General features: G+C 32.5%; 1 pseudogene; it reads right to left on the bottom strand.

The window, feature by feature from the left end:
• Positions 1-543: 543 nt before the first annotated feature.
• Positions 544-23,442, bottom strand: part of LOC127878591 (atrial natriuretic peptide receptor 1-like) — a 31,124-nt pseudogene continuing 8,225 nt past the window's right edge.

The following is a 23,442-nucleotide window of genomic DNA, read 5'->3' as shown; positions in this document are numbered from 1 at the left end:
CACATTGTTTTGGCAATTGGTTACTTGCCTTAAATAAAGACCAACTAATTGTATATAATGAGAATACAAGACTGCTCCAGCAGCTGGAGTTTTACTTCTTTATATTGAAAACGACAAAGAGCAATAGGAATGAGCCGTGTTTGTTGTTTGACAGTGAGTCTAAAAACAGTGTTAAATATTCAGGTTACACAATCGGGTATATCAAATGTTTTGTTGTAATACATGAATTATTATAGATTTAACAGCGATCGGAAAATAAAATATCGTAAGTTTTTTTAATATTGTGTTGTACACATGCAAAATTACTGTGTATCATAACGAAAAAACGAAATGTGAACATCCATTTTCAAAGGTCATATTAGTAAACAAAATATTTACGGAAAAAAAGTTTTTCTTAACTAACAATTATTCCGGAATTTACGGTCCTGTGAAAAAACACCGTATTTATTTCTCAGAAATATAAATGAAGAGTGAATGGCCCGGGGGAAATATGTATATCCAAATATACGTATCCTCTCCATGCTCCTGATTGTATAACCGCACTTAAATTGGCATTGGAAGGTCCAGTCCATCGTTTTGCGTTGTAATTTCGTCGATCAACCAGTACGTCGTCATGGAACCCTTTCCCTGAAAGAAGCAGCACTAAGTATAGGGTGATTTTGTTTTAATATTTCTATAAAATGGTCATCGATTAAGCTTGTGTAACATGTGAGGCAATCTCTCTTTGTTAATATTGTATATAGGTTGATGTAGTTACAGCACTTGGACTGTGATGTTATACATATACATTATACTTGTGTTTAACTTCTGAGTTCAAGTGTAATTCGAGATTCGAGTTATTCATTAATGCCCTCTTTGGAAGAAGGCGTCATAGTGCAGTCGCACTGTCCTTCTGTACATTTGTGGGTTTATCCGGATATGCTTCTGTGCGAATTGTTATTTTGCAGTTTTTGCTTCAGCCATAGCTTAAAAATATATTGATGGAGTTCGCAATAAACATGCTACAACATCATAAGTCGAGGTGTCGCGAGAAGCACCCGATGTTCTATCTAGTCAAGATTTAATTTTTGCGGCAAGATTTCTTTTATTAGCCATACACTTTGTCATATATTGTGTGATTGTATACTAACTTGGAACAAAACTTAACCATCATTACACGATGTGTCGTCCTTTAACAGCCGTCTTTATACTTAAAGACCAATGTCACACGTAGAGGTCAAAATGTCATGTTTTATCATAAAACAGCTTACAATCCTCCATCTGCCATACCACTGGCATGAAATGTAGCATGTTGAAATAAGTTCACACGAATGCAATAAATCAGAGGACGACAAGCCAAGTGTAAAACGGGTATGCCTCCCTCAAATGTCAACATTGCACTAAAAGCGAGACTGCACAATTTTTATATGTGTTAAATTGTAATATATTGATAAAAATATGTTACAATAACACAAAATAGGCAAACAAATTATACATTGAAGACGAATTTCATAAAATGCAGCAAAGACAAATAAGCGCCCCGAGCCGATTGTGACGAAGATATTTCGTACATATTTTCTTACAATAACCGAAGCATTCGTCTTTTTATTAGGATCGGAGTTAGTGTTCGTGTGTCGTATGAATAGATATCGCTTGCATGAAATTAAAATGATCCGTAAAACTAAATTTAGATGTACATGCTTGGTATACATGCTGGCGAATTCAACTGTACAGACATTTTCGATTTCAGAATTAAATATCTGGCTTATTTCGCATTTTTCAACACATGTTCTTCTTAACTTTTATTTTAATTTATATTGAAATGTATGTATAATACGTTTTTTTTACACATTTTATATACATTCATAAATATTTGACAAAATCGTTCAGTCCCGCTGTAAAAGTTCATATATCGACTTTGGCCATCAAACAGCTTTGTACTTCATCATGCTATTTAAAAAACACTTACCAATAATAACAACAATGAATACACTGCATTTTGTGTGTTAAACTTTTCTCCCTCCATGCTCGCAGTCACACTTTGAGATTCGAAGGTTTCATTTCTCTCGAAACAGCTTGTAACGTTTTCATTGATCATCAAATTTGAAAACAACCTTCCAAAAATGCATACCATGTTGATATTAGGCGTCCCGTGTATTATCACATTAGCCGAAATGACAATGTCACAATTTGAAGTTACAAGTCATATTGGTTATAAAAATCTTGTTTTTGACATGAGCGAATGTTTGAGACAAAGTGGAATGAAGGGCATTTGTTTCTTATATACACATATTTTTGCATTTATGGATATCCTAGTGTTCCCTTTCTATGTTCGTACCTCCTATCGGTTTACTTCTTTAACAATTGTTTTCCGTGAACTCAGGTGAGCGTTAAGGGCCGACATGATCCGTGTGTGTGTTAAGTAAACTGAACAACTGATTGCAAACGGAATAATTTAAACTATGTATTTGTAAATAGACTATATCCAGACAATGGTATGTCGAACTGTAGATATGTCGAAGACAGTAATTAAATCCGAGCGACTTAAAAATATTGAATGTATTTCGAAAACAAATAAATATAAATGGAAAAGCCTGCATTTAAAATGTGCAATCTTTAGTAAAAAAAAGGAAAATAACATCGGCGCAAAACGACATTGCATATATATATAATGCTTCAAAAAGCAGTATAGGCTTAAAATGAAACACTAAACACAAGAACAAACGAGATGTGTTTATGAAACTCTATGCCCCCAATATATTTGACCTTTGCCCTTGAAGGATGAAATTGACACCTTTCACCACTCAAAATATGCATCTCCATGAGATACACATGCATGCCAAATATGAAGTTGCTATCTTCAATATTGCAAAAGTTATGGCAAATGTTTAAGTTTGACGCAAAAAAAACAACAACAAACCAACAAACAGACAGGGCAAAAACAATATACCCCCTAGTATAGAATGGGGGACATATAAAAACTAATCTTTGTTTTCGAAGAAAAAAATCATAACCTGTCCTTACCTTCACCTCAATAATCCCCCGTTTTGTTATTACAAACGTTTCAAACGTCTTTAAAAGAGTCCGAGTTTCGTCGCTAATTTGTATCTTCATTGCTGAAATAAAACACACTATACAATCCACTCTAACCGACATAACGGGTACTAGTTCTAATACTAATTAGTCTTGAATTATTCGTAACTCAACCAATAATCATAATTTTCATTGGCGGCATAATACCCGCCGGTATATATGACGCTATATTTCCAAGTAGCTAAAAACGGCAAATTAATACATTAACATCATTTTTTTTACATGTTTACATTTAATAAATTATCGTATTTTTCAGAATTTTTATGTTTTTATGTTCGAACAAACATCAGGAAATTTGAGAACATAATTTAGAATATCTTTTAACTGTCGAATACATTACAAAATATGAATTTGAGCACATTTCTTGAACAAAATATAACATAAACATATTTTATTCATTATACGGGTACATATTCTACAACACCCTTCAAATACGAATCATTCTTAAGGACATTACGGTCAGTCGCCGTATACGAATCATTCTGCCAAGCTATAGATAGACAACAAAGTAAGAGCAGTTGTATCTTAACCTTTCGAAACATTAGAGTGTAACACGATGTAATAATTCATTGCCGGCGTCGTAATGGCAAGGCAGGGAATTTGGTTATCTGTCTTACTATACGACATAATCAAGTTTGTCTTAATTTCCAGTGTCAAATCAGACATTTCACCTATAACTGCAGGTGTCCTCCAAGCCTCTAGCATTTGACCACTATTATTTCATGTATACATTAATTGCATGGTTCAAAAGAAGCATTCGCCCAATATGCATTTTCTCAGATGATTCTGCACTATACATAATTGTCGGTAATACCATTGATTCTGCTACGTAACTCAACTCCATTTATGCAAAAATCAATTCTTGGGCAGATAAGTTGTTAGTTTTGTTTATTCCTTCGACATCCATGTCCCCGTTAATTTAAAAAAATAGTATAACTCGCAAATTCAATAATCCTCTCTTCCTAAGAGATATCCTAATTAATGAAGTAACTTTTCATAAAGATATCGTTTATCTAACTCATGTTTATATTGATTCAATTACAATTAAGACTTGGAGAAAAATCAACATTATTAGATCTTGTAAATTTACTATGGATCGATCGTCCCTTTAAAATATCAATACAAAGATTCCTTTAAGATTTCGTCGTTGTCCGGGACAATTTAACTTCCGGGGTGGAAAACTAACTCGAAAAGATACATCAAAAAGCAAGACTAGTAATAATGGGTGTAACCCGTTTGGCATGATTGCAAAATTTACACGATGAAAAAAGCACCGCGAATCAACAAACAAATACAGATCTAAATACAATCTGACAATTTGTATACATCTTTAATTTGTCTTACACCTTCAATAAGTTGCTTTCTTTAAGAGTGGAAGATATTTATCACCTGCAATATTGTGATAATATTCGTAAAAATTCATCTCGGTCCTTCTCACCATCAATTATACAGTTAAAAACTTTCTTTTAGTTTATACAAGATCCTCTATGTCACTTTCAGGTCTTGAAGCGTAATTAATTTGGTACTAAAATACCTTCGCATTACTGTTACAGGGACATTTGCACAGATTTTGACATGTTTTTAAGTTTTCCATTAAATGCTTGATATTGATATTTGTAACATTGGATTAAAAAAAAAACTCTATTAAATCAAGAATAAAATTAAAGAAAGAAAAAATGTAACCCTCAACTGGGCTCGAACCACTGACGCCAGGAGTAAAAACCTATCGTTTAGCCCACTCGGCCATAAGTGATCATAATCTCATTGTCGTATTTTATACGTTATATAAGCAATCCTCGTAGTGTCACAAAATATAACGACAAAAACAGAACTCCCCATATTATTTAATCCTTTCTTGTTGCAACGTTTGATAATGTTTATGATTTTTAAATCGTCAAAAGATGCATATAATGGATATTTTAGAGTATGGCTAATGTTGAGTATTACTGTATCCTCACAAATATCATAACTACAACGAAAAATTGCAAATCTGAAACATTTGTTTATTTGGTCAATTAACCAAAACGTAAAAATGTCTCTTTAAGGCGAAAGAATGACCACTATTTATCATGCACGACTTAGGATGTCTTCACTTCTCGTTTCTATCGTTATTACATAATAACTCCATTAAATTATTACCTGCCTGCGTTCCGACCTATTACAGTGCCACTACTACTATTCGATCTTTAAGGCGAAAATATGGAAGTAATTAAGAACTATCTTAACATGTTCAGGTATATTTTTGTTGCAATCGTATACCTTAACTTAATTCCTCAAAGTAACATAGCTTACGTATTAACCGTTGCCTTGCACAGCGGCTTCTTATTCTCTTCTACCTTTCTTGTGCTATCATTCTATTTTCATTTATTCCATAACCTCACAATCATATTGAAAATACTTTGAATTACCCGATTCATATTCAGCACCACTTCATATGCATGATAATTCTACGATAACCTCATAAATTATCTTCCATTGTGTATTGCCCTTATTGTAGCTAGCATATATTTTACTTGTATTATCGAATTTACATTACGATATAATTTTAACAGCCGGTAATCTACACCGTACCTGGGTATTCATCGGTAGCTCATTAACAATTATTGATAGAGACTTAGTATAAGCCAGCTATAAGCTTCCTTCTCAATATAACACTTAGATAAATACTTTGTAAACATTTATGTAGCTTCTTTCTCATTTTATTATTTTGATTACTACATAATATCGCATTGATATATTAAATCTTTGACTTTGTCAAATTTACCATTAATGCTTGTTTTCTGATGCTTTTATATATATATATATATATATATACATGATTTATTAATGTTGGTTAAATTAACAGAAAATGATAAATGCCAATATACCTTTGTGTCAGTAACTTAACATAACGGCAAATAAATCCGGTAGCATTAAAAGACACCCACAGGGCAAAAATTCAGATAAAATCTGGTTGCATCCGAAATTACTTTCTTAGCAATGATCCTACCCATTAAGGTCTTTTCGTTTACTTAACAGTAAGAGGAATTGCAAACACAAAATTTGGGACCATTTCATTACAAAGTGGATAAACTAGACGTTGGGTTAACATTCTATTTAAGCATACCGGCACCAACAAAGTATATTAAGAATATAATGAATTTTGTAAAGACCATACCTTCTCCGCTAGACTCCATTCGGCTGGCGGTGTTGACCGTGTCCCCGAAGAGACAGTAGCGGGGCATCTTACGACCCACCACTCCCGCACACACTGGGCCTGTGTTTTGAGATATGAGTTCATAATAGATTGCGTGCACATTATAATATACTGAATCCAATTCTTTCGGATTGTTTGGATATTCGTGAACTTTCTGGGAATTTGATGACAACGTCGTCGAATAAGGTAAAATATGTATATGTACATTGCATCTACACTTGTACCTAGAGGTGCAAAAAAGAAAACGCTACACTTAACAGTCAAGAGTTGTTTTGGTCGGCTTTTGAATCACTATTATCAGCATAATAGTAGTGTTGCTCCTTTTAGCTTACATGAACAGAACGATATCCACGAGGTGCATTTAAGAGCATGCTTATCAAGTGATCAGACTTTACAAAATATTATTGACGCAATCTTATAATGCATTTTTTGTTCTTTTAAAGAACTTTGTTTATATTCCGTTTTACAAAATTAGTAATAAATAAGAGTTAAAGTAAAATATATAGCTATAATCCACACGACGATTCTTATTTGTTGAACATATAGATTGAAAATCTTGGGAAGAACTTAACAGCAATGATTTTGATTAACTCCCTCCCCAGGTACGATACATGCAATATATATATATATATATATATATATATATATATATGAATATTTTTTTACCAGAATGCAATCCTATCCGAGCCTTAAGCGATGTTTGAGGCATGTGGCTTATCACAAACTGCCGCACATTCCTCAGAATGGTGAGCGACATCCGGGCAATCTGTCGCACGTGCTCAATGCCGTTTCTCTCTGGAAGCCCGGAGACGACCATGTAGGCGTCGCCGATAGTTTCCACCTATGTTTATTATAGCATACACGCAAACCGTAAACAAATTATATTCACTGCTATAATGTTTGGACTCGCTCGCATAGTACCCTCGAGTTAATATACTTACAAACAACCATGAAATGGAGACAAATGAATAGAATAATTTTACAATCTGGCAAACACACTTCAGTATAATACAATTAAAGAAATAAAAAAGCTCATAAATTGACCACACGTGTACATCTTCTAGACAAAACATGCACAATCTTAATTTAAAGATTAACGAAAAATGCCAACTATACAGTTACACAAAAAGTGTAATAACCCTTACAAGGTATCGGTTGATGAAACTGATTGTGTGTGTACATTAAAGGGGCATTTTCACAGATTTTGGCATGTTTTGAAGTTTGTCATTAAATGCTTTATATTGATAAATGTAAACATTGGGTCTAAAAATCTCCAGTCAAAAAACAAGAATACAATTAAAGAATTAAAAAAGTAACCCTAAACGGGGCTCGAACCACTGACTCCTGGAGCAAAAATCCACTGCTCTATCCACTAGACCATCCGCTCTTCTACCATTTTCAATGCATTTTTTACCTGATATATGCAATCCTCGTAGTATCAAAAAATACAACAACAGAATTCTCCAAATTATTCAATCGTTTGCGTGGTGCAACGCTTTATCATTTTCAGGTTTTTAAATCGTCAAATGATGCACATAATGGATATTTTAGAGCATGGTAAATGTTCAGTATTACTATTTCCTCACAAATATCAAGAAAAATTTGCGAATCTGATACATTTTTTTCAAATTTGTCAATTTACCAAAGCGTGAAAAGGCCTCTTAAACCCACCTTGTAAACGTCGTAATGTTCGATGATAGTGTCAAAACACGTGTAAAGGTCATTCAAGAATTCAACCACCTGCAACGAAGAATAAAAATGATTCATATTACAGTCAAAGCTTCGTCACAATATATATTGTGTTTCCAGCTTTTTCAAGAATGAAAAATAAACATTTTTATCATATATTAAAGGGGCCTTTTCACAGATTTTGGCATTTTTTTAACTTATTCATTAAATGCTTTATATTGATAAATGTAAACATTGGATCGTAACAGCTCCAGTAAAAAATCAAGAAAAAAATTAAAAAAAGGAAAAGAACATTGCCCGGAGCAGGTTTCGAACCAGTGACCCCTGGAGTCCTGCCAGAGTCCTGAAGTAAAAACGCTTTAGCCTACTGAGCTATTCCGCCGGGTACACATTCTTGACGTATTTTATACCTTATATAAGCAATCTTCGTAGTTTCACAAAATTTAACGACAAAAACAGAACTCTCCAAATTATTCAATCGTTTCGCGTTGCAACGCTTTATAATTTTTAGGTTTTAAAATCGTCAAAAGATGCATATAATGGCTATATTAGAGCATGGTTAATGTTCAGTATTACTGTTTCCTCACAAATATCATAACTAAAACGAAAACTTACGAATCTGAAACAACTTTTTTCAATTTTGTCAATTTACCAAAGCGTGAAAAGATCCCTTTAAGCAAATACAGGAAATACGTTACTTTAATCAACTTTTTACTCAACGCATTGGTATTCAACAACATTGCAATAACTATTTTAAATGAAACTGAAAAATTAACAAGGCATACGAATGCCTAAATCTTGTTCTCTTATCCAAGAAGGCCCATCGTAAAAAAGTTACCTACCGAACATTCTGTCAATTACCTGTATGGGATCCATGGTATATAATATACTTTTCAACATAATTTCGAATACCATTATTGTCTTCAGCGACTTAATAGAACACAGTTTCAAGAACAGGCATTGTGTTCTTTAGGATACTAGTAATGTATTAAACATTAGTTCAAGAGCCGGTTTGGTTTTCCTCACCTGATAGTAACTTACCGAACATAATCGAACATACCAGCATGGTTTTCCTCATGCTGAAATTGCTAACCGCACTCACTTTCAAACATCAGCAAGGTTAACACAATGGGATTATTGACTTACAGAACACACGTGTAAATACCGACATGTTTTTTCTTAAGATATTAGTGATTTACCGAAACTTGTCAAACTTATTATAACAAATTATAACGAATATGGTTTTACTAAGAAGATTACTGACTTACCCAACATAATTCGAAATACAGGCAGGGTTTTGGTTAGATTGGTACTTTTTGAACATAATTATTAGTACTGACATTGCACTGTTTTCTTTCTGTTTTTGTGCATACATTTTTTTTTATTTGTGCCAGATAGTAATACATACATTCATATACAATTCATGCATAAACCGTTTAGAGACCTTTCTTTAATCTTAAGATATCGGCACAAACTGCAAGAAAAACTTTTATGCACTAAAGAGTTTTGCAAATTTCAATAACTTAAAGATATTTGCAAAAATAAAGTTCTTTACGGTGTTTTTACATTCCTTCCAGCCCGTGTGTAAACCCCTGAGCAATCCCGTTGATCCTGCACCCTGTCTACGAACAAACAAGACGTGTTTATTTCATCAAGAAATAAAAATTATTATATTATAAATATGTTTACTTACCTAGGACCAGCTTTAAAGAGTTCATTGCTGGTACATATGAAAGTTTGATATGGGGTTAATTTCAAAGGCTGTATATCAATGTCAGCTACACAGCAATAATTAAAACGGCAATAAACAGCTACAGTCGACACGGTTTTCAGCCCATTATATTCGTCGAAATGCCCATATTTAGGAATAAAACGGACACTGACATATACTTATTTTTACCTGGAATGCAGTGCTTACTGCTGACATAGATGTAAAGCCAACAATGTCCGAGAAATATACAGTAACACTGTCAAAGGCTTCCGGGTTTACAGATTTTCCTGTTAGCAGCTGGTTTGCAACGCTCCTGTTAATACAAACGGTTACATCTCTAGAAACGCTTTTCTCAAAGAGACAACACAAGACAGTATGTATATGTGTTTGTATAATTCAGTTGCAGTACTTTGTTATTTGTTTACAGTGTCGGCGATTAAAAACATTAATTATAATACTCGTTAATCTTGACATTTTTAAATCCGATATATTTTGATAAAATGTCGATGCTATGGTACAAACATTAAATGTCCCTCATATATTTCAAAAGTAATTCATAAACAGTAAACGAATGTCTTACTTATAACTTAATATAAAAAGCTGCCGCGTCAAATACGTTGAAATATAAAATAATTAATAATTCGGTAAGTGTGCTTCAACTTTAGTTACCCTAAAACTATTCGTTTTCCTGCAAACATACCTTGGTAATACTTGATACAGTAGTTCCTCGGATCGTCTCTTCTCGTCTAGGAAAGCCTGTGTCTTCGCCTCGACAAGACCTTCCAGATTGTTGGCGTATTGCTCCATTCGCCTCAGGAGAACGTCCATCACGTTGTGCGAAGCGCTTGCGTCCCTAATATGGAATAGGATGAAAGCATTTACAAACAAGTAAAGCTTTATTTATTTTTTTCAATATTGTATACCTCTTACACATACATATATAGTGCAATAAAACAATTAAAGAAACGAAAAATATATAACGATACATAAACCTTTATTACACATTTAATCACCAGTGCAAACGAACACGCATATATATTTGTCACACACTAAGTGCTAAAAACACATAATAGATATGGTTCTATTTAATATTTTATTGAAGCTGAGGTAAAATAGGTTTCGTACTTGTTACGTAATAGGTAAAGTTCTCTGAAAAGAATTTCTAATTAGTAAGACAGTATCGAATAACGAAAGTAAACCTATGCTAAAGTCGGGATAACGCTATCAATAGAAAGTGTTACAGTATTAGACTTAACTCAACATACATATAGGTTTGCAAAAATATGCCTTTAATAATTGATATAATTACTGAAATTATGGGTCCTTACATTTATCTATGAATAGTTTATTAACAAAAAATATGAAGTATTACACAGTTGCCCATGAAAGGAAGTCATGATTGTTCGGGTTTCGAGTCCGGACAACGCTATCAATTGAAAATATTATATGTCTGTCGTGTTAAGTCTAATACTGTTGTGTTAAGTCTAATACTGTAAGTTTTCATGGATAAGCCTTTAATAATCGATATAATTAGTGAAATAACGGGTCCTTACATTTATCTATAAATAGTTTATTTTGTTATGTAAATGTAGTAACGATTATAACAGAATATTATACATCTGTTGTTGATCACAAATTATTATGTTAAGTAGCAACGTTGGTTTGTATTTTATAAATAAAAGGGTGCAAACTTGTATGACATACAGTCCAGCTCGAGGTAAACTAGGATATACATCGCATTTATTTTACGTTTGAACCACAGGGTAGGCTCCGTAAGGGTCTGGTCCGTTGCCGTAATTGTAGCAATTTGATATGACTATTTTACGAATTCGAAAGAAACTAAATTAATCTTATTAATTATAATATTTTGTTGATTGTGTAATAGCAGCATACAATCTTAATGAACACTTCATCAGAGTTGTGTATGTATAGTCATCCAATCGATGTGCAACACTTGTATAAAATAAACAATAGTTCGTGAAAATGAAGTTTTACTGTTTCAGCAAAGCGTTCAAAGTATGTATAAAGTTGTATTTCTTTACTTTATTTAAAAAAAGCAAGTAATTACATTAAGTAATTAGACAGGGCTTTTTAAATTTAGTGATATTGTTTACCGTTTCATTCGTATGCCTTTAATGACTTTCCTCACGTTTGAAAATGACGGTCGTTCCGTTGTAATTTCATGCCAGCAACACTTTGTAAGGTTGACGATACTGGGCAAATGGTCCTCCTTCCTTTAGCGTGGGACGGACGCATGGGCTACCACGTTTAATTCTTCGAAGGGTATCTAATTATAATGACATTATATGATGACAATCCGGAAACGGATTTACATAAATCTGAATGAAATCATTCCTTAAACGTTCGTTTAACGCTAGTAAGTAAGTGGTGATAGATCCGAGTTACATTTTAGATGAGCTCATAAATTAAATGCAATGTCATGTCTTTTTAATAAGTTCTACATATTTTTTTTGCCTTTTATTTAGTTCGAAAAACGTTTAAAACTTATCTATAATATAATAAATAAGCCCTGTATCCAAAAAGTTCCTCTATAGATGTGTTAAAATAAAAGAGAATCGAGGGACTTTACAACAATACAAGGCTACTTTAAACTCACCATCTAAAGATTGATACCAGGTCTCATCTGTGTAAGGTTCAGTTCTCGTGCACATCTCGTACAGAATGATCGCGAAGCTATACACGTCTCCTGATTGGGAGATCTGCCGCGGTGGATACACTCGGAGGTGTTCCGGAGCCATCCAGAGCAGCTCTGGCAAACTTACTGCAGTCAATATAATGTGTGCCAGTTTGCAAAAGTGCATTTGAAATATGACTCAAGTGGGAGTTTAGGTTTGTGATAGTTTATGTTAAGTGTAAGTTATGTTTGTGTTATCATGTTTAAGTTCTCGTAGATGAACACAATTTGATCCGTCTGCACGAATTAATAACTCGAACGGTACTCACGAAACTGTTAAGTAAATTGGTATTTTACTGAACAATTTGTATAACAAAATATAATGTGAATATCATATAAGAGTACACAATGTCGTTTATACATGATTGAGCAACGCGGGGTCTATGAGCAGCATTTTGTGTAAGATTTCTTAAAATTTCTGGTAAATGGAATAAGCCAACATGAAAACAAAATCAGAACATTAATAAAGATGTGACTATCAGGCATGGCTTTGGTGTCACATACTACACATTACCCGGTACATAACAATTTTCATTTAATGCAAACTCTTTTACTTATTTCCAGGAGAATTTATTGACAAAGACTACTGATTTGCTATACTTTCTGTCGACGTCTGTTTTTGTTTATTTGTTTCGCTTTAATATTTAATGAATTTTGATGCATTTCCTTGACATTGTAATGACATATACATATACTTTGAACGTCAAAAATAAACATGCATACACTATTTTCAAACAAACAACTTATTTTTTAAATTACTTTTCTTACCATACATGTTTTCCGCTTGCATTTTGTTTGCATACACTTTATTGATGAAATTGAGTCCGAACCCGGTTATTTTGAGGACAAATCTGCTATCAATCACACATCTGGAACTGGTGAGTCGTCCCGTGTACGCCCATACTAGTGGCGTGTAAGTAATGCATGCCCTGTTAAGAATAAACAAAATACTGGTAAATAATACACATAATATGTGGACTTATATAGCGGTTTTCAAATTGCTCATATTTGCAGATAAATTATCAAACAAGAAATATGCAAACCAAAATACAAAACAAATTACACTTCCCTGCCAGGTACATACAGAACAGAGGGTTGTACAAAGGAACCCATTGTAAATGGTATCTGTACTGTGTAAAAATCATACATTAATTGTTAAATATTAAATACCGGATGGCTTGCAAACATTCTAAAAAAATTGGACGTACAGAATGACAGAATCCTTTGATGTCCTAACATTCTGCGCCAATAGTAGATCATTGAGTGTACGGCATTGAATGGACCGAATAGCCTTAGAAAAGAAATCATCAAATTGCGTTTAATGAATCCATTTAGGTAATGCGTGCTCTTGGAGAAATACATTCAGCTCTTTGGTTTTCCTGAATCTACATCTTTATGCGTAGGATTGTTTGTTCGTAATTTACAAACGCAAGATTTACAAGAACGCTTAATGGATCTTTAGACTACAAATCGTAACGTTATACTAGAACTATTTCTTACTCTTTCTCTTCCGACGCTTAAAATCATTCCTATTGTTCCTTTTCGTCCTCTTTTTTTAAAGTCATTCTAGGTTTGTCAATTTTTGCTTGCTATTCGCAAACGAGACACGGCAATACTTTAACTTGCAGTGCATGCGCAATCAGCAATCGACTTTTACCTTATTTGTAACCGTCAAAATTCTTACGATTCATGAGTACACAATTACATACGCATATGAAGATTTTTGTTTAAAACCAAGACTCTCAATATTGTAATTTGTGCTAACGTTATTTTTCCTAATTGTGTTATACATGTGTACCTGTTTCACGAAAAGTTGTTTGTTGAACACTTTACTGATAGTTGCCTTCATTTAATCATTGTCAAAGCGAAAATAGCGTTAACAACATAAAACTATTATTTGAGATATAGTTCCTTCCCTTTATCGTTTGCTTACCTCAACGATGTCGTTGATAAGGGAAAGTTTGAAATCCCAGTCTAGTTGAATGGACTCGTTCTGTAGAATGTCCTAAGATTTAAGATAATATCATACTATGTTAAATGGGAAAATATATTATGTATTAATGGAAAAACAAAATAGTGATATATTTACTAGAGCCCATCATTCTTCACAAAGATAATAGTTTAACATGCATTTACTCATTTGAGTGATTTTCAATGCTCTGTGGCATTGGTTATCTATCTATGTCTATATCAAAATATATAGGCAAAGAAATGTTCCAAAGACAAAGTCATGTAAACAAATATTTTACTTAACGCAAATAACCATTTGACTGTACAAAGAACAGACAGAACAGACAGTGTATTCAGACTTATACATATGCACATCGTCTTTAATGCATATATTTATAGATTAAACAATGTCACGTGTCAAAATATGATAATTTTGACAAAATCAATGAAACAATATATATATATATATATATATATATATATATATTATAAATTCAATTTGTAAATTCAGTGAAATTTCAAAACAAAATATGAACAGAGAAAAAACAACGATTTTGAAAATTAGAAACATACTTATTTTAAAGGCAGTAAGGATAAACTATTACGTTTAATTTGGGTATGGTATATATGTTATAATTTTTGAAGTAAGTACAAAAACAGAAGAACTATTATTTCACATAATATCAATTCAAAAAAAGTGACAGATATTTATGGGAACTTAATAAGAAAAAAAAACCTATTAAGTCAATTAGTGGTAGTTATAATAGAATTTCGTATAGTTAAGGCTTCTTTAACATATTTACATACATTAATAATTTCAAATTTACATGTTGATGTCAATAAATGATTAAACTTTACAACAGATGGGTTCATGAAATAAATACGTTTAATGTATTTTTGACGTAGTAAACGAAAGCATGCACAAACACAAATAAAATGGAATTCATCCTCTATGTCCCGTTGATTACAACAAAGACAATACCGTTCCTCATGAGGGATATTGTTGCGTGAGTACCTTCCGGTCTCAATTCTCAACGGGTGGGCCGAAGCCCTTAATTTAACAAAGTATACACGTAGATTTTTAGACAATACATCCAAGTAGTTCTCATATTCAAGAGAGGTTTTAAAAATTCTATACATATCTAGAACAGAACTTATATTCGTATTTCCAAACCATTCCTGCTTAGCGGTGGCAGTAAGTCTGCATTTAAATTCACATACAAAAGAACTACTATTAGTTATATTTGCAGTTTCAAACACATGGGAAAATCCGTATTCATTTAACAATTGTTTAACATGTGCAACCCAAATTTTGCATCATTTAATACACTCATTCAATGCTCGGATATATACAGTTTGTATAATAATATGTTTACTGTTAACAATTTTTAACCAATATTTAACAATTCGTACATATCTTTTCACATACAACGGGTATCCGCCTAACTCACTATATACTACAGCATAACAAGTATTTATATTTACATTCAACAATCTTTTGCAAAATTTTAAATGAATTCGTTCGATTTCTTTTGATTTATTAATACCCCATATTTCAGAGGCATAGCAACAAATAGACCCAACAAAAGAATCAAACAACTGACAAAATAATTTTGGCTTAAGTTAATACTGCTTACATTTATAGAGTAAAATATGCATCGCCTTTAGAGCTTTTCAAACCAAATGTTCTTGATTAAAAGTGGTTAATAACAGTGCCGAGATAATTGAAATTATCAACGATTTCTATATTTTGTCCATTATATGTCCATTTTTGATTATCTCAAATTTTACCCCTTTTGCGAAACACCATTATTTTTGTTTTTGAAGTATTCACATTGAGCCCCCATGAATTACAATACTGGTAAAGTTTATCTAGATTGTTCTGTAATTCTTATGGCAATTTGCCTAAAATGACCATGTCATCTGCAAATAACAATAAAATTAAGGTTATGTCGTCTATATTTAAACCAGACAGGTTACTATCTTGTAAAAAAAGTTCCATATCTTCTACAAACAGTGAACAAAGAATCGGGGACAGTACATACACAACGACATAACACATCAAAATAGTTAAAGTTGACTCAAGCATTAGAACGGTCAAAGTAAAGCATTTGGACTTTGAACCAGATTTGTTGCTTATCTGACCTCACACCCTTAGCCCACCCAGCATTTATCACAAATCATACTTGCGTAGTTATTAATATTAATAAGACGTCGTCATTATTTGTTCAAAATTTAAATAAACTGGCTTTTTTGTTAGTATTTCGTAGTCATATATCATATTTAATAGGTTAAAACATTTCAATTACTCCATATTACGACCAACAACGTTTACATACGTGAAACGTGCATCAAATACTTCATAAAATGATATACTATTTAAGTGTCCGTTTAGATTTCAGTAAAACAAAAAACACTTGTTGGGATAAGTTTTTTACGTGTTCCTATGCAAGAAAATCGAGTATATATTCAAGTTTTTTAAGTATCAAACGTTTGTTTGATTGAACAGAATTGCGAGATTATCCAAGCATGAGGATGCGTCTTTCACTCCTATGAAATATATATATATATATATAAACATGCATTACAGCATGCATTTCAATTAAATACAAAAGATACATCATATTGGAGAAAGATCAATTTTAAATGGCATGAATTAAAGCCTGTTTTTGTCAGAATGGCGCATGGATGAGGTTAATACATAGTGACGATATTATGTACAAATGTAGTTTGATAATTAGAACAAGTATAACATTATTCTAAGCTTAATGTCTTTGCGAAACTAATTTTTTATACTTCATATATAAGACATTTTCTAGAATTTGAAAGCAGTTTTAACAAAATGTGACTAGTTTTAACACTACTTTGTTTGAACCATAAAGTAGTTCGATAAAATTGAACATAGTTTGACGAGATCAATAATACTTTGGATTTAATGTACTCCTAGCATCGGCATGGTAAGGATATTTAATAATAAAGCGATATTCATCCTCGATATCATTTAGATTGTATATCATTTACAAAGCCCCAGTTTATTTACACATATGTTGAAACTGTGTTATATTATATGTATATCCACAATTCAATTATTTTTGCCTATTATTGTCGGTGCACGTGTCAAAATAAACTGTCGTTTATGTGAAATGTTTAGATAACATTCCTTTATTTCTTGTAATCCATTATTACCATGGTGTGCCTTTAAATGTCATACCAAGTTTCGAAAGTTTGGTTTCGGGGAGTATATAAGTTTTTGATGATTTTTTTTACAGTTTGCACATTTCTACAGAAAAATAAGTTTGTGTTGTTGAATACAGATAAGGTATTTTAACGAGGCTCAGTCCACTGAAACAACTAGCATTGGCTAGTGTTTCACATGCAAATGCCAAGCAAATAAACGTATCTGTGTTAATAAATAACCTGATATTCATCTTTCCCATAATTGAGTTGTATGCATGCATTTTTCGAACGTAAAATAACAAAACGGCTGAAACACATCCAAACCTTTTATGACGTCATATATATTACCAAAATGATTTCTCTTTATTGCGCGTTTTGATTGTATCAACATTTTTCGGATTCGCAAACATTTATCAGGTGTGGTTGTCATCGCGTTAATGCGGTAGATTATGAAAAAAAGATATTTGTTGAGAACAGTCCTTTTTAATAACAAAGGCACATGTAGTTAAAAAATAAGTTTTATACGTTCAACAAAGTTAGTGAAGTGAATACAGATTTTTTATAATATGTTTTAAATATTGGAATTGTGTTTTCTAACCAAATATATGACCAGGTTCAAGAAAAGCCATGTGTGTACGATGAAAACAGATACTATTACATATCGGTAGGTGTTCACATACGGAAGGTTCTAATCGTATAGGCAAACTTAACAATATACGCATTTTTCTGTTTCGGTATAATAGAGTTATCGGTTTATATTTTTGCAAGGAAATGCAATTCTCTATATAAAATTATATGAACATAAAAAGGTGCCATTTTGGAGCGGACTTTGCGTCGCAATCGGATGGCAATACATTTAATAGGTACACTTCACCTATACGCTGGTGAATATTGCATGCACATGTCAGTGTAATTTTGAAAGCAACAAAACGGAAATGTAAGTTTTTTGTCCGATAAAGCATTGTTTATTGACCAAATAACTAATTTACACACGGTAAACCGTGACTTGATCATTGGTATAGGTAACGTAGGAAACAAAAATACAACTGCTCAACTATCTGCATAATTGGCAAATTAATGTCAAGGCACATTCATGTTTGAATGCACTATGGGATAACACTACTGGAACTGTATCCTTAAAACCTTCATTGCACATACCTGTAAGTTTCCTCTAGAGCAATACTCAGTTAGAATACACACGTTGTTGGTGTCCGGACACACACCAATTAGACGTGTAAGATTCGGACATGTGATATCACGCATCTGAAACATGTGTTAAGCCATGATTTTGACTTTTCAACACACGAGTCTTCATTGAACGCCATAAAGTTGCGCAACAAAAATTCCCTAGAATTTCTTGCGAAAGAAAAAAAAAAACACATTAAAATATCATATAATGATAGTTTGGAACCACATCAACACTATATATGTCAATATGTCATCGTTAATGTTTACGGATGAAACATTCTGATGTATGTATTGTCTTGTAATGCGTAGGCAAATTGTGTGCTGTACTGCACATATAATTGGTCATAAAGCTTAAATAAACATGCATTGGTCGCGAAATAATATATCCTGATAATATTTAGGAGTTTCGTAATTTAAATATATTATCCCTTTAGACATGTTATCATCTTATTGAGTCACAATGCCTGTCATTGCGTGCGAAATTCTAATATTTACCCACTTGTTTCATTTCCAACATGAAGGCTCTATCTACTGAGATGGACTTGACCTTTGGTTTGCGCATGTACACCATTGTACCCTAGATCGAAGCAGGAAAAATCAGAAATAAACTTTACATTTGAAATATTTATTCTGTTCTGTCTATATGTTTATATAAAACAGAAGTGAAATATACGTTCAAATTTTTTTTGATTAAATGAATTACTATTTTTGCAATTAACCGGGTGGGATAAAGTATGAAAACTACGCAACATGTAGTTCAGGAGGGCTTAAATCTTACGTAAGCGTAGCTTTGTAAATATTATTAATACATGCACTTTCTTATTTACAATTCTAAACGTCCGTTCTTAACCTTCCAATTGTTTATCTGTGCTGGTTTTAGACGGAAGCAAAACTGCGGGGTTTAAAGTTCTTTTTTTTCATGAATTGTAATGTAGTGAAATTACCTTGTACATAACAGAAGTTTGAAAGCACACTGCGTGTGTTGCTAGTGATAACGACCTTTCATCAACGTCAACCTGCCGAGTGATAGATTGTGTTTAATACCCAATATATACGTTCAATGCAGAAATTGAATATTATGGTAATCTGGCACAGATACCTGATTCTTATTAGAAAAGGCAATTAAAACGTAATTAACTCAATCATGCCTCCCGTTTAATTTACAGCATAGAAAGCTACTATGTATCTTTAGATAATATCAACAAATCTTTATCAACAGAAAACATTGTAGGACAAAGTTATATTTGCGTAATAGTATACATGAACACGGTTCAATGTCATTTTAAAGGTAAAACGCACATAAACATATTCGTACATTGGTCTACCATGAAAGGAACAGAACGCCCTGTTCCAATACGCAAATATTATGTAACTAAGAACATAATATTGCCGTAAGATATACGGTTAACTTCAACATTTTAATGTACTTGTCATTTTGTATAATACACATATGGGTTACTGTTATGCGTAAATTTAATTTTATATTATATTATGAAACAAGATTGTTACATTGTTTTATTTCTGGAATGAAAAAACTTTTTTTGTCTTCCGTATTCGAGCTGTCTTTGCTTAAAGAGAAATCAGTTATTACTATTCGCAAAGCTAACGTTTCAAAAATTATGCTATTCACTTCCTTCTACTGTCATAAACCTGATACCAATTATGTTAGTTTAAGTCTTTAGTATATATGAATGATTTTGTTTTACAAGAGCCTTTTTGTTATTTTTAAAGCCTTTAAAACAAATTCAACTAAGTAAAATTTAGGCACTGCTCTCTTTGTTTTATTAACATGCAGCTGACTATTATGTATACTTTCATGCATGAGGCATTCAAGTCAAAGTAAAAACAGTTTTGTCCCAATAACAAACTTTAAGTGTTCATTTTCACCTTCATTACTTTAAATATATTACGCTCTGATTGGTTTTTTGAACGTTCAGAATGCATTTCATAATTGACCTTATATACGTGTTGGCCTATTTGAGAAGCGATTGTTGTTAAGATACTATATTGATTCATTTTAGGTTAATGTATAAGTCGATAAATATGAGTTCTTATTTTGATATATTTGTCACTGAAGAATGAATACTTATTTGTTTGATAATGAATATACTTTACATCACTTCTTCTAGAAAAGAATGACGACTGAGTTGTCATGGTGATGTCTTCACTGCGCACACGCCACCACTGACTGTATATTTCCGCTTCTGCTTTCGTTCGTCTACAAAACAACACGACAAACGATTAATTCGTTTAATAAAGAATACGCTGAAAAAAAAGACTTAAAGGTTTTTATTCAAAGGCCACACTGTTTTACATTACGTTGTTATCCGTGATTCCGTTTACATATTTATTTTAGTTGACCATTACAAAATGTCAATATTCGTCTAGCAGAAATATTGCCCAATGCCCCGATATCCTTACATTACTTAAAGTCTTAATGAAATATGGTGTATTTTAATTGAAGCACACAAAAGAGCTACAGATATTAATGTTTTCTCAATGTGTCAACAGAAAGCATCAGGTTTCGCAAAACGTATTCAAATTGTTGACTTAAAATTATTAAACGGCTAATGGCTCACTCGAATCACATGACCGTGCCGAGATCATACAATTATACATTGTATTGTGATACTTAAATAATTATCAGTTAAAAATAAAGATATTTTTTTATAATTAAACATTAAGAAACATAAGCAGCAAAGTGCATGGATAAATTACCTGTAAACCAGCCCAGCAATCACTGCGAACACGACGATTACAGCACCGATGCTGATACCTACTATAGCTGAGGGCTGCAGTGCTGAAATTATAGGTAAATGTACAAACAAAAGACAGACAAGCACACCAATCACATCGAACGTGTTGGTTAAAGCAAATACCCACGATAGGCGGGGCTTAACTGCATACAGATCAGTAAACAAACTTCAATTACACTATATATAACAAAACAGCACAGCACAGCACAGAATAGCTTTTTTTTTTCTTAAGCGTGTCAAGCTGATCGTCGTTAACATACATACAAAATAACTGCATGCGTTGAAGCACACGCAAAACACACAAGAACAGTTAATCTAAATAAACAGGAAATAGAATATGTCGTGAACACATTTCGTGAGAATGTCACATGGATGAGGTTAATACATAATGATTACACAATGATGTGCGTATAGTTTTACAATTTTAGCAATAATTACAAAATGCTGACATTATTTTCTTTGTAAAAATGTGTTTTTGTTTTACACTACATATATATAGATATGATATTTTATCTTATTTTAAAGCATTTTTAACCTAAACATGGATAGCTTTCTCAACACAGTTTTGTTTGAACTATTAATTAGATTAATAAACTTGAACATATTTTGCCGGATTCTATAATATTTTTCAAATAATCCTAACATAACTATAATACGGATATTTAAGAACAAAGTGAAATTCATCCTCGATGTCATTTAGGTAACATAATATATATTTGCGTTGATCTCTTTCAATGTTCTGGTGCCTGCCCGTTTCTATAGATAATTTGTGAGACGACAAACGTAATTTAGCAATAATATTCATATGCTTTGTTTTATTTTCAACAATATCAAGTTACGATAATCTTTCAAATGCTGGTTTTAGTTCCTTATGTATATGAAAATACACGTGATGTTACCCACTGTAAGAATGCTTGTAGGATAGTAATAAGACGGCTATTGTGCTTCTTTTGCACATATTTAAACCGTAGTCGTGTTCAAACATATATGTTACATAGCTTTAGCCACAAACCACTGCATACTGTTACACAGTTTGTTTAAGTCTATGCTTGATTGTGTATTAAGTATTTTTATTTGAGAACGAAAAAAAAACTGAAAAAAGATTTCCTAATATGACGCCATCTGTGCATGTAGCCTTTATTTATACTTGATAACACGACTAAGAGATGTAAACAAAATGGAACGCGTTGTGTAATTACAATACATGGGTATTACATATTTTGTTTCATGATTTACATGGATGCGACCATCTCATCCAAACTTGAACTTCCTTGGTGACCTCGCGTGAAATCGATCGTCTGCCTGATGCCAACCAGTATTCGGCACAAACTTTAAGGAAGTATAACAGCAATCCATACCAGAAAAAGGCAACTTAAATATATTGCTTTGTTTAGTATGCTATGTAATCTCTCAGGATGAAAATCATCATACATATTTTTTTTTATTAAAGACGTTATTCCAAATTATGGTTTGTACAGCCGTTCAATACAGAAACAGATAAATGACCGCGTGTAACGGATTTGTTTCTCAACAGTTTTCTGTATTCGATACTTAAACGTTCGATAGTATTTCAATAAAAAAGCGAATGGGAAATACATTCCCTAAACAAGTATTTACAAATAAAGATTTGAAAACAGTTTTGCACCTCAATTGGAAAGTAAAAGACAGACAAATAAGACCAATCATCAGCTACTAACTTGTTCATCATGGCACCAGAAATGATACATAAAAAATAATTAAAAAGCAAAAACAATTATGCTATTATTTTTTCATGAATCAATCCATGCTCTAGTTCCGGTGTTATTTGTGTAATGTCGTCATTATGTTATACATCAAGTGTGCAATAAAACATTTCTAAAATGAAAACCGAAAGCCGCAAAGCATAAAAGAAAAGGGATTTTGTTTAATTGCATTGACGTTTAGTCACTGGAAATTAAATGTTTTCGAACACGCCTACGTCGACCTAGAACAGATTAATTCTTTGATTACTCATCCTTTAACTCGATAA

This window comes from Dreissena polymorpha, chromosome 4, assembly GCF_020536995.1.
Source record: "Dreissena polymorpha isolate Duluth1 chromosome 4, UMN_Dpol_1.0, whole genome shotgun sequence".
NCBI classification, from domain to species: Eukaryota; Metazoa; Mollusca; class Bivalvia; order Myida; family Dreissenidae; genus Dreissena; species Dreissena polymorpha.
The sequence above is the reverse complement of the archived record's forward strand: the minus strand, read 5'-3'. Positions and strand labels throughout refer to the sequence as shown.